The 13,022-nt window shown below is 46.6% G+C and overlaps 1 protein-coding gene across 8 annotated transcripts in view; it reads left to right on the forward strand.

The window, feature by feature from the left end:
* Nucleotides 1-13,022, forward strand: part of LOC126068313 (ral guanine nucleotide dissociation stimulator-like) — a 497,494-nt gene that overhangs the window by 214,591 nt on the left and 269,881 nt on the right. For 2 of the 8 annotated variants that reach the window (XR_007515600.1, XR_007515599.1), the window contains exons 3-4: nucleotides 8,186-8,358; nucleotides 8,536-8,648. The exons of 5 other annotated variants lie outside the window; for them this stretch is intronic. The gene's annotated coding sequence lies outside the window, so the exon portion shown is untranslated. Of the gene's footprint in view, nucleotides 1-4,115; nucleotides 4,191-8,185; nucleotides 8,359-8,535; nucleotides 8,649-13,022 lie in introns of those variants that run through there. One more of the 8 variants, XR_007515606.1, reaches the window with a different exon arrangement.

Here is a 13,022-nt window from a genome sequence, read left to right on the forward strand (position 1 = left end):
TTTACTTAATGTGCTCCCAGAAACTCTGATTTTGTGCTATGCCTGGCCTGATACTGAGCAATGTGATGAACAATGTCCAAGTTTACTCACTGGGCTTCACTTCTAGCACTAAGACACACTGACAAGGATGAAGTTCTCTCTAAGTGGCAGTTTAGTCCCCTTGATGAATAGTGAGAGAGAACTGCTTGAAGCAATGTGGTGGAATATCACACCACCTGGTCTGAAGGTTTTAGACAATTTAGCACTTAGACTCTTGAGCCACATCAGTACAACACTGGGTAATAAGAGCTTGGCTATGCTGAACCACAAAGCTTCTAGATGGCCACTCTGTACACTAAGCTCAGGTCAAGTTTGAGAGATTTTAGAGGCAATGGGCTTCTTGACGTCCTGACTCTGGAATTACAGAAGAGCATCTGGGAAAATTTTTAAGACTTCTAAGGCAGGTTTGCTACGGCTTTTAACCAAAAGGACAGCAGTTTGAATCCACCAGGTGCTCCTTGGAAACTCCACAGGGCAGTCCTACCCTGTCCTATAGGGTCGCTACGAATCGGAATCGACTCGACGGCAGTGGGTTTTAAGGCAGGTTAGTGTACAATCACTCTAGCTTACACTGCAAGCATCAGGTCCCTGCATGTTTTTCCTATACTCCAAGTGCCCTTCCTGAACTTGCCCTTGTAGTTGTATGACAGACTGTAAATTACATAAAGTAGGGGGGACTTTATGCCAGAGTCTGGTCCAGCTGCCACTCAGAAACACATGCCCAATATTTCAGAACACAGTCCTGTTATTTCCAAGGATCATACAGTCTCCATTTCTACTTTCCATACCCCAACCCCAAGTTGGCATAGGTTGTTGTGCCTTAGCCTAAGGGTGGGTGGTTGGTGTGGGAATTAAACACAGCACAGCGGTGAAAGGTCAGGGGTTCCAATCCACCAGCTGCTCCTGGGAGAAAGCAGTCTGCTTCCCTAAAGATTTACAGCCTTGGAAACCCTATGGGACAGTTCTTCTCTGTCCTGTAGGGTCCTATGAGTCCAAATTGACAGCACAGCAGTGGGTTTAGTTCGCGGGTTTTTTCCCTCAGCAGGTGCCCAAACCATGAGCGTCACCAGGACACCCCCTGCTTAGTCAGTCACTGGAATGCTCTGCATCACTGGAGGAAGAGGTCTCAAAACTTGAAAATAACATGGGGCAGGTGTAAAACCGACGCTTTCTGACAGATTTCCTTAAAATCTTGCTCCTCGAGGGTCGTCCTGGGAACAGGCGCATCATCACCACCACCTGGGAGCTAGTTAGAAAGGTGGACTCTCAGGTCCCTACCCCAAACTTACTGGATCAGAATCTGGATTTTAACAAGGTACCCAGGTCATGTCTATTCATATTAGGATTTTAGAAACTAAAAGATGTAGCAAATGATCAATCAGTCCCCAAACTGGAAGACTCAGTCTTCTGCGCACATCCTGCACCCTCTCAGAGCTGTAGCAGCCCAGCCCCAGGGACTTTGGAGTGGGTGGCCAAGGGCCATTTGGTGATTGGCTGCTGTGGCCACGTGACTGGCGCTGGGCCTCCCGTGCGAGCGGATTGGCTCTCGCGGCCCTGGAGGGACAGGGCCAGGGCGGGCCAGAGCCTGGGCGGAGGGTCTGGCGCGTGGACCTGAGGGGCGAAGACGCGAGAGCCTAGTGCGCGTGCGCGAGTGGCAGGTTTGTTTTTTGTTTTTTTTTTTTTATTCCCAAGCTGTCGGCGGAAGCCGGAGCGTTTCTTCGGAGGTGAGAGACGCTGCGGGGCTGCCGGTCCCATCCCACATTCGCCGGGTCCGGCGAGCGGGATGGGCGTGGCGGGGTGAGCGGGATGGGCGGGGCTGGACGCGGATTCACAGGCCACTCCCCCACTCCGGGATCCCAGATTCTGAGGTGGTCGTAGACTCTCTTCCCTGGTGCGGGCGGGGTGGGGGCGGCGTGACCCGGGGACCGAGCCGGAGTGCGGCCCGGAGAAGCTTCTTTGCTCGCTGGACCTGCAGGCGAGGCCTGGGCCCAGGTTCCCCGCAGTTGGGCGCTCTGAGTGGGCTGAAGGGCCCAGGTTCCCCGCAGTTGGGCCCTCTGAGTGGGCTGAAGGACCCAGGTTCCCCGCAGGTGGGCGCTCTGAGTGGGCTGAAGGGCCCAGGTTCCCCGCAGTTGGGCGCTCTGAGTGGGCTGAAGGGCCCAGGTTCCCCGCAGTTGGGCGCTCTGAGTGGGCTGAAGGACCCAGGTTCCCTGCAGTTGGGCGGTCTGAGTGGGCTGAAGGGCCCATGTTCCCTGCAGTTGGGCGCTCTGAGTAGGCTGAAGGACCCAGGTTCCCCGCAGTTGGGCGCTGTGAGTGGGCTGAAGGGCTCAGGTTCCCCGCAGTTGGTCGCTCTGAGTGGGCTGCAGGGCCCAGGTTCCCCGCAGTTGGGCGCTCTGAGTGGGCTGAAGGGCCCAGGTTCCCCGCAGCTGGGTGCTCTGAGTGGGCTGAAGGGCCCAGGTTCCCCGCAGTTGAGCGCTCTGAGTGGGCTGAAGGGCCCAGGTTCCCCGTAGTTGGGCGTCTGAGTGGGCTGAAGGGCCCAGGTTCCCCGTAGTTGGGCGTCTGAGTGGGCTGAAGGGCCCAGGTTCCCCGCAGTTGGGCGCTCTGAGTGGGCTGAAGGACCCAGGTTCCCCGCAGTTGGGCGCTCTGAGTGGGCTACAGGGCCCAGGTTCACCGCAGTTGGGCGCTCTGAGTGGGCTGAAGGGCCCAGGTTCCCCGCAGTTGGGCGCTCTGAGGGACCTGAAGGAACCCAGAGATTCGTTACAGGGGTAAAAATGTTCTAAGCAGCTGAGCGCTGGCGGAGCAGGTCTAAATGAGACGCTTAACTGGTGACTGGTAAATTGTGAGGAAGGAAATGCATGCAGTGAACTGCAGACCAGATCAGCACACTGAGATTCTTGTTCAAGAAGACAGGATTTTGTGGGGGGGGGGGGGCTGGGGGGGGGCGGTGGGGGGTCGCTGTAAACTGAGGTTTTTTAGGGGCTGTTGAAGAGGGAAATTAGTTATTTTCTGCATGTTACTGGGCTGTTGTGAGAGAAAGCCAGGGTCTAAATTAAGCCTCTTCAGACTTCTTCAGGTCTTTGAAAAGTGTGTGTTTGAAGAAGACCATTTGGCTGGCAGAAGAGGGATGTGCGGGGAGGGAATATCTCCTGTAAACTACGCTTTGAGAAGGGGAGGTGTGTGCAGGAGTTTCAGAGCAGATTAAAACTGCAGGGTATCGCCTACCTCTCTTCTCCATTTCCGCAGACCTGCAATAGGAAGGGCATACTGTACATCCTTATAGTGAAACATAAAAGGTCCCTTCAGTTTTCCAGTGGTTCACTAGTGTTAGTTTTACTGTATTCTGGAGTTTGAATGTAATCCACTTAGAATTTATTCTGGCATGAGATTGACAAAGATCTATATTTACCTGATTCCTTGGAGACACACTGATACCTTTTCCAAGCCCTTTTATTCCTCTTCTCCCTACAAATTTGTTTCTTTAGGAAACACTGTGATTTTCAAACATGTAAGACATACTCCAGAGATGGTTTATCCAATAAGCAAGGTACACACAGGTTTACTTGTGCCTACCTACTAATCTGTAGTCAAAATTTTACCTGTTTTTCACCACATCAAAGATGTGATGAAACCCCTGTGAAATTGTTCACTACTGATTCGTGAGTAAACACAATTAACCCTGTTGTACACCTTGCTTACTGGCTAACCCACCCTTGCATACTGGCAAAATGTCTATACTTGATAGGCAATCAGTTAGCTTGGCAAGTTAAAAAAAAAATTGAAGAGGGAGCACTTGGATCTGTTAGAGAGATGAGAACTCTGAGGTGAATGGAAGTAAAAGAAGTTGCAGCGAAGCTCAAGCTCGCTGGGAACAACTGTCCCTAGTAAAGTGAAATATAGGTTGTCGGCTAATAGTTTGGAACACAAAGCAAATTATTGGTAATAACTTCAAATTTTGTCTAAAATTTTTAAGTTGGTATTGGTGATGGTGAGGGAAGGAATTCTGAAGGTTGAGAGAGGTGGTATAACTTGAAAAAGTATATGCTTTGAGATCTAAAAAAAAAATATCATTTTTGTCATGCAGGCAGTCCCCGGATTAAGAAGGAGCTCCGTTCCTAAATCTGTCTTTAAGTTGAATTTGTACATAAGCCGGAACAGTTAAGTACGGTTTGTATCTAATGTTAGTTAACCAAATGTTTGTCTTAGCACGTAGTGTTCCTTTTGTAGACATAAAAAGCATTAAAGAATCATTCCCAGATACACTAAAATATCTTTAAGATGATAATATGGTGATAATAACAGTGTTTTAATGCTCTTTGCAAAGTAGCACCTGTTTATTATTATGAGCCATTGTATATACCTCAAATTTTTAATATAAATAGGCTTTATGGGGATTAGATTGTAACTACAGATTGCATGTTAGTGAGACGTTTGTAACTGGGGATTGCCTGTGAAAACTACACAAAAGGCGTGCAGTTCTTACGTTCACCTATGGAAGGGGCTGTGAAAAGGTTGAAAAACACTCATCAGGTTAAGGAAGGGAAACCAGGAAGATCGGCAGGCTGAGTGCATCTTGAGGGACGCAGCATGTATCAGTGACCTATAGCACAAGGGTTTACTCTCTGAATCAATGAAAGCTCACTAGTGTTACTTTCAAAACAATAACAAAATCATTTCCTTCCTGTCCTTTCTGTCCCCTGGGTTAGGCACGGGGGGAATGGAGAGGGAATGAAAGATTAGAGTCCGACCTGCATGCCTAAGCAGTAGTGTCCTTTGAGAAGGATCTGTGTCACATTGTAAGAGCCTTCACATTGGGAGGGGTCTGAGCACCTTCCTTAGGATGTAAGGTAGAGCTAGATAGCATCGCTACAGGTAGGGGCTGGGAGTGCTGTTATCTGATACTGAAACAGTGGGGGAAAAGGAGAACCAGGAAATGTTGAATTCGGTGAGGCTCTTGCATTTGCAAGATCGAGGAGGCATTTCCAGGCAGAAGTGCCTCATCGTTGGCCAGCCTGGCTTTGCTTTACATGGCTTCCAGACGACCTGCAAGTCACAGTGGAGGCTCCTGTGTAGGTTACACATCTCAGATGGTAGCTTATACTCATGATGTGCTCTAGAAAAGAAAGGCTCCTAAAGACAGAAGTCTAGGCTGCCATTCCTGTCACCCATAGGCTTCCAGAAAGTAGATTGTGCCCTCCCTACCAGCAGGTGGCACTGCTGTCTCTAGGAATTCCTGGATGAGGTGAAATAATGGAGTTGGCAAACTAGCAGTGTGTAGCCTCTAGTCTACAGGATCTTGAGAGGCTTTGTGAGATCTCAGTCAAAGAGAAGCTCAAAGAAAATAATTGTGAAAGCCAAATTGTTTACGTAAGGTTGAAATAATGGGTTTTGTGGAGACTGAGGGATGGTTGTGGTTACTTTGCTAGGGGTGTGTGTGTGTATGTTTTTGCGTGTGTAGTGGGGGAGAAGGTGGGATGTAACCTAACAATTAAGCATCATAATACAGGTTTTGAATTTTGGGTTGCATAAATTGGGTAATTGAACCTGAAGTTGAAATCATGATTCAATTAAAATTCCCCATAACTTCATAGTTTCTAATTCGTTGCATGTAAACCTAGTCTACACACATGGGTGGGATTGTGGAAACATACATGTGACTTTTAAACCTGATCAATATCCAGTAATTATAAACCTTGAAGGTAGGGATGAGAGTATTAGTAAAAATAATGTTGGTTAATTAGTCAGTATACTTCAGGGCTGGCACAGAAGGCAGGTCAAACTTATTCTGAAATCAGTTTCTTCTAAAACTTGGAACTTTCTAATAAGTATGGATTTTCTTAAATTCTGTCCTTTTGAGATTGTATTCACAACCCAAAACTTGAACATTGGTTTTCTTGACCTCACGAGCCATGGTTCATTCATCCATTCTCTTTTCTGAAATAACTAGATGGCTGTTCTTTGAGGTGAATTTTGTAGACATGATGTTTGAGGGAGATGGGTGCTGTTTCCAGTGAAGGGGAGGTTACAGTGTATAATGAGGACCTCAGCTTTGACCCTGACCCAGGTAGAGTACACTGCCTTTGGTGCCAGTATGCCAGTCACCTGCTTCCTCTTTCAGTTCGTATTCTATGCTCAGCTTATTGGAGGTTTATTTCTGTCTCTCTTCAAATGAACTGATGAGCTTGTTTTTACTACCGATGACGAATCCTAAAATTCTGCTGGTGCTAGCTCAACATTGTTAGTCATTAAAAAAAGATGCAAATCAAAACCACAAAGACATACCACCTCACCCCCACTAGAATGGGTATAATAAAAAAAAAAAAGAGGAAAATAACAGGTGTTTGCAAGGATGTGGAGAAATGGAACCCTCGTTCATTACTCGTGGGAATGCAAAATGGCATAGTCGCTGTGGAAAACAGTTTGGTGGTTCCTCAAAAAAGTTCAATGCAGAACTATCATATGAGCCAGCAGTTCCAATCCTAAGCATATGGCCCAAAGAATTGAAAGCAGGGATGCAAACAGTACCTAACAACAATAACAGCAATGACCCTCAGAGGAAGGCAGGGTATTTTACAGGTGAGGAAATAAAGACTCAGAGTTGTTAAGTAACTAAGGCAAGGTTACTGTGCTTGTGTCTTATCCCAAATTTCTTGCTCTAAACCTAATGCAGCCAGAATGCTCATTAGAAGTGAGGATAGCAAAACTTCATCTCACATGCTTTGGACGGACATATGATCAGGAGGGTCGAGCCCCTGAAGAACATCATGCTTGGGAAAATAGAAGGTCACCAAAAAAGAGGAAAGCCCTCAATGAGATGGATTGACACAGTGACTGGAACAGTGGGCTCAAACACAGCAATGATTGTGAGGATGGCACAGGATAGCATTGTTCCATTCTGTTGTACACAGGGTCTCTGTGAGTCAGAATTGACGGCACCTAACGAAAACAACAAACGTAATGCTGCCTTCCTGGTTGGGCTGGAGTCAGCCTTATACAACAGAGATTCCTGGCTGCCCAGCAGTCTGTGTGGCTAGCTCTAGCCCGCATAATGTGAATGGAAGTGGGAGGTGCTGAGATCCATTTCTAGGGAAGAGAGACAAACTCAACAAGATAACTCCCATGCAGCTCCTCCATTGTGTTTTCCACTCCTAGCTGGCTTGAAAGGAGTGAAGTCCCCAGAACAACCTTGGTCTTTGAGGGGAAGGGGAGATTGGTGTAGGCACAGGTATCTGGTTGCAGAAGGGGGTCATGCTCTGAACAAGGCAGGGGGCTGCCAGCCGTCCCCCGAGTGTCTGTGAGGAAAGTGTGTCCCTGTTCCCTAGAATGCAGAGTTCGGTGGGTTCTGCAGCTGGACCACGGGCACCCAATGCTTTTGGTTGTAAGGACTGGTAGGCATCACTTACCCTTGGACCCCTGTCGTGGGTGGCTAGGTGACATGGGTGGAGCCACCAGTCCTCAGGCCCCTGATGTAGGTAGGTGAAGACCCTGTTTAATAGGGAAAGAGTTGTCAAACATCAAAAAGCCACCTCTCCACCACACAGCTGAGACTGTTAAAGTCAGATCTCAAGCAGATGCACCGTTGCAGTCTACCAACAAGGGCCTAATCTGAAATGGGCCCACACAGCTCCATGCAGGGGTTAAAGGTATTCAAAGTTCACGGACCATTTGTGCCTGGACAGGAGCCGCTTCTGTCCTGAGCTCCCCAGCTTAGTGGAGCTGGCAGATTATCTTTTCCCCCAAGGCCGGGAGAATGGCTCAGGGTGCGCATCAGGACCTATCTCAGGCCCAGGGAAATCAATGGCCACTGAAGCTGGCTTGGTGGCTTGGGGATACGGTAAAATAAACGCAAGTACTTAGCTTTTGCCAAGAGAGCTGTTCTTCTGTGGTTTGGGAGGTGTGAGTAGACTGTGCGGCTGGCTATCTCTCCCTGAGGAAACCATGTCCTGAATGCCACCACCAGCCCTGCTGCAGTTGCTCTGGGAGATTGTGCCTGAGGGGCACTGATTCCTGCCAAGTCATGTCTAGCAACTCCTTGCAGCTTCTGAGCCATCTCTCCGTCCCCCTGCCACTCAGTCTGACTTCTGAACTTTGCCTTTGGTTTTCAGGGATCCTACCTTGTGATATATATAACTGTTTCACTTGTTTTTTTCAGGTCTTTGTTGTAAGAGGGATCCCGGAAGCATCAGACTACTCCACCATCTTGGCCCCGCCTCACCCCAGAGCAACCTTAGAAATTGTTTCAGAGATGGCAAGACTTGTCAGCCTGGGTCCCTGGATCACTGCATTGAGGAGGCCCACCTCAGTGACAGATCTTTCACCTGTGCAGTATGTGTACAGGAGCTAGGAGTAAACTTTTATTTTGAGCTTGAGCCATTATCTGTGTTTGGGTCTATTTCTTAAGCACTTAGCCAACTTTAACAAATACACTCAAGCAGTGACTTAGTAATTGAAGTCGTGGGTCTGTTGGCCTAATGCATTCATTCCTTTTTTTGTCTCTGGCAGTTGGTGATTGATTGATCATGGTCCAGCATACAGAAGCGAGTGAGTGGTGAAAAGCAGCAGAGCTGATGGATTGTGAAGATGTATTTGAAGGCTGTCACAGTCTCTACTTCAGGGTAAGGCAAAGGCAGTGGCTGCCACTGTTACTCTGACTTTGCCAGGTCATAGGGACTCTTGTCTCTCCAGCCTCTTGGAGTTAGTGCCATGGGATACCCTGCCTGTGAAAGGTTCCCAAAGCCTCTGTTGATTCAACTCATAGACACCATGCTTATGAATAATTGTGAAGAGAAAACCATTAGGTTTTGGGTGATAGGATGGAATTCATTATGTGGGTGGAAATATCTCAGGCATCATTAGGGATTTATTGACATGAGACATGATTTTCCTAGAACCAGGGAAGGGTTGTTGGGCCTTCCTGAGGCGTGTTGTCGAGAATGGAACCAGGTCTGATTGCCCTTTTCCTGTACCATATCAGGTTGTTAGCTCTGCCAGCTCACATTCCCTCAACCACCATCCTCCTTCTCCGTGGATCACTTTCCTTAGCTGTTCTTTTGTTAATTACTTTTTCTATAAAGGAAACAGCGTGCCAGAGAGTTGAGGATTCCAGGTTTGGTGGATAATAGCAGCAGGAAAGCACGTGGTTCTGCCAGTTCCACTTTATCCTTTGTCACTGGCAGTCACATGTCCATTTACTCATCTATTTACAGTTCTTAGTGAATCAGGCAAGGAGTCCTGGTGGCGCAAAGATTAAGCACTTGGCTGCTAACCATAAGGTTGGCAGTTCAAACCCACACACCAGCTGGGAGAAAGACCTGGGAATCTGATGGCACCTAACAACAGTGAATCAGGCATTGGCATTGGGAGCATTATGACCAAGGCTGCCTTTGAGCTCTCATTTGTGCTGAAGAGTTTTGAGGCCAGAAGGACAAAGTCACTGTTTGGCGTACCCTTCTGAGAGTCCAGGTGGAAGTCTTGGAAGAAGGAGTAGAAAAGATACCACATCTCTCTTTGAGCTCTCCAGCTTCTCCAGCTTGAACTGAAAGTAGACTCCTTGAAGAGAAAATTACAACTAATAGAAATCTAGGCAGAGCCAAGGATGGTTAGGAAAGAGGGACAGGGAGTGAAAAATTAAAAAAGAAAAATTGTATTCAGGTTAAAAACTGGTTGGAGTGTTGTTTTCAGCTTACGATAGTAATTTGGAGCCATTACTAGATAATGTCCCATTGCCCAGCCTCAGACAGAGGGCAGCCAGAAAGGCTGATGTCCTTAGATGCCTCACATGGCTTGGTAATGAATGTAATTTACTGAGCAAAAGAGACAACTAGGGGCTGTAGATCTCTGGAGATTCCCATCAATGTGCATCATTACTGCTGTGGAGTGATGCATGTGTGTGGGGATGAGCAAAGCAGAGAAAAGGCAGCTGCGAGAGCATGTCAGCAACTGAAGACTCCAGGTGAGCAGCCAGGCACAGGCAGACCACAGCGCAGGGGATGGAGGTTGCTAAGGAAAGGAGCTGGTCTTTGCCAGGTTTTCTCAATAAAGGAAAAGAGTTGGGCTTTGTGAGCTCTATTCATGTTCCTCTATGGCTCCCTGTATCGTCTGTTTTAAAAAAAAAAATTTTTTTTTTTTAAGAGTAACTAAAAAGCATTTTTTTTTTTTAAAGTATAACATGTCAGATATAGCACTTGACTGCCATGTGTAAATGCTGTAGAATGATAAAATTGTACAGTAAGCCATTCTTTAACTATCAATTAGGGGCCAAAGAACGTAGTCCTAGAGATTAGGTCAATGTAGTTGACATTTTGATCCAGACAGTTCTTGTTTGTTGTGGGGGGGAGGGGGAGAGGGAGTTGTAGGATGTTTAGGAGCATCACTGGCCTCTGCTCACTGGGTGCCAGTAGCACTGCCCCCCTCCCGAATTGTGACAATCAAAAATGTCTCCAGACATGGCAGATGTCTGCATGAGGGGGGAGGGGCACCAAAAGAGCCCCAGGTGAGAGTGACTCCAGTGGGAGATAGGAATTTAATCTTGCTTTGAGTTTCTCTGGGATTGTATTTTAATGATTTAACCTCATCGTGCCTCAGTTTCACTACCTGTAGACACAGTGTAAGGAAGTAATGTGCATAGTACTGCGTGGCAACTAGGGGGTTGTGTAAGTGCTCAGAAACAATACCTATCTCCCCACATTTCCAAGACCCAAAGATCACTCTTAATCTTTGTGATGGCAGTAAGTGAGGGGCAGTGGGAATTTGGAGAAGGGTAAAGGCTTAGTGGTGTGGGAAATGGTGAACAGTAGTGGCATCTGAGTTTATTTGAAGGCATCCTGTCCTAGTTTATTGTGACAGTGTATTCTGGATGAAGGCTTTCTTTTGGAGAGGAAAGAAAGGGGAGGGTGGAGGAGGCAGGAAGGAGGCTGTTGAGAAGAGCAGTCAGGAAAGTGCACTTTGTGGGGCGATCTCCTAATGTGAAAGTGACTCATGTATAATTGGACCAGAGGACACAGAGAAGTAACCTCCAAGATCAAAGTGTCTTTTGAAATGACTGCTGATCCAGAAGAGTTGTTGCAGGTGATTAATGAAGACCAGAGACTTTTTGGAAAAGTCTCTTTCTTCTAGAGCCTTTAGGTTTCTGTCTCCTCTCTTTTGGAATATGGAAAAACGTTGTCTTCACATAGGCTTTTCATGAATGCTTTACTATGATCCATGTGTTCTTTTATTACTCTTCAGAACTGTGTGTTGAAAAGGTGAAAAAGGCTGTAATCCTGATCTAGACCTGAGTGATCTACGTTATTTTGATAGAAAGCACCACTTGACTCTAAGACGGGCAGTGCAGGAATTAGATGTAAACCATCCTGGCAGGCTAGCTTTCACCCTTGCTGTGTTTTTGGTCTCTGGCACACTTGCAAAGTTTATGACAGACGTGGACAGGTATTGGATCTAATATGTGGAGAAGCCTTCTTAGACAGGTAGCTTTGTTTTTTCATATTCTGTCTGCCCTGCATTTATAGTACTAGGTGTTAAGTTTTTTTTTTTAAATAATTTTTATTGTGCTTTAAGTGAAAGTTTAGAAATCGAGTCAGTCTGTCACACATAAACATATATACACCTTACTATATACTCCCATTTACTCTCCCCCTAATGAGTCAGCCCGCTCCCTCCCTCCAGTCTTGCCTTTCGTGACTTTTTTGCCAGTTTCTAACCCTCTCTACCCTCCTATCTCCCCTCCAGAGAGGACATGCCAACACAGTCTCAAGTTTTTTTACCTGATACAAGTAGCTCACTCTTCATCAGCATCTCTCTCCAATCCATTGTCCAGTCCCTTCCATGTCTGATGAGTTGTCTTCGGGAATGGTTCCTGCCCTGGGCCAATAGACGGTTTGGGGACCATGACTGCGGAGATTCTTCTAGTCTCGGTCAGACCATTAAGTGTGGTCTTTTTATGAGAATTTGGGGTCTGCATCCCACTGTTCTCCTGCTCCCACATGGGTTCTCTGTTATGCTCCCTGTCAGGGCAGTCATTGGTTGGCCAGGCACCATCCAGTTCTTCTGGTTTCAGAATGATCAAAGTCTCTAGTTCATGTGGCCTTTTCTGTCTCTTGGGCTCATAGTTATTGTGTGACCTTGGTGTTTTTCGTTCTCCTTTGATCCACGTGGGTTGACACCAATTGATGCATCTTAGATGGCCGCTTGTTAGCATTTAAGACCCCAGACGCCACATTTCAAAGTGGGATGCAGAATGTTTTCCTAATAGAATTTATTTTGCCAATTGACTTAGAAGTCCCCTTAAGCCATAGTCCCCAAACCCCCGCCTTTGCTCCACTGACCTTCGAAGCATTCAGTTTATACCGGAAACTTCTTTGATTTTGGTCCAGTCCAGTTGAGCTGACCTTCCCTGTATTGAGTATTGTCCTTCCGTTCACCTAAAGTAGTTTTTATCTACTAACTAATCAGTAAATAACCCTGTCCCACACTCCCTCCCTCCCCCCTCTTGTAACCAGAAAAGAATGTGTTCTTCTCAGTTTATACTATTTCTCAAGATCTTAGAATAGTGGTCTTATACAATATTTGTCCTTTTGCATCTGACTAATTTCACTCAGCATAATGCCTTCCAGATTCCTCCATGTTATGAAATGTTTCACAGATTGGTCACTGTTCTTTATCGATGCATAGTATTCCATTGTGTGAGTATACCATAATTTATTTTACCATTCATCTGTTGATGGACACCTTGGTTGCTTCCAGCTTTTTGCTATTGTAAACAGAGCTGCAGTAAACATGGGTGTGCATATATCTGTTCGTGTAAAGGCTCTTATTTCCCTATTCTGAGGAGTGGGATTTCTGGGTTGTATGGTAGTTCTATTTCTAACTTTTTAAGAAAATGCCAGATAGATTTCCAAAGTGGTTGTACCAATTTACATTCCCACCAGCACTGTGTAAGAGTTCCAATCTCCCTGCAGCCCCTCCAACATTTATCATTTTGTGTTTTTTGG

The sequence above is a fragment of the Elephas maximus genome, chromosome 27 (genome assembly GCF_024166365.1).
Source record: "Elephas maximus indicus isolate mEleMax1 chromosome 27, mEleMax1 primary haplotype, whole genome shotgun sequence".
Taxonomy (NCBI): domain Eukaryota; kingdom Metazoa; phylum Chordata; class Mammalia; order Proboscidea; family Elephantidae; genus Elephas; species Elephas maximus.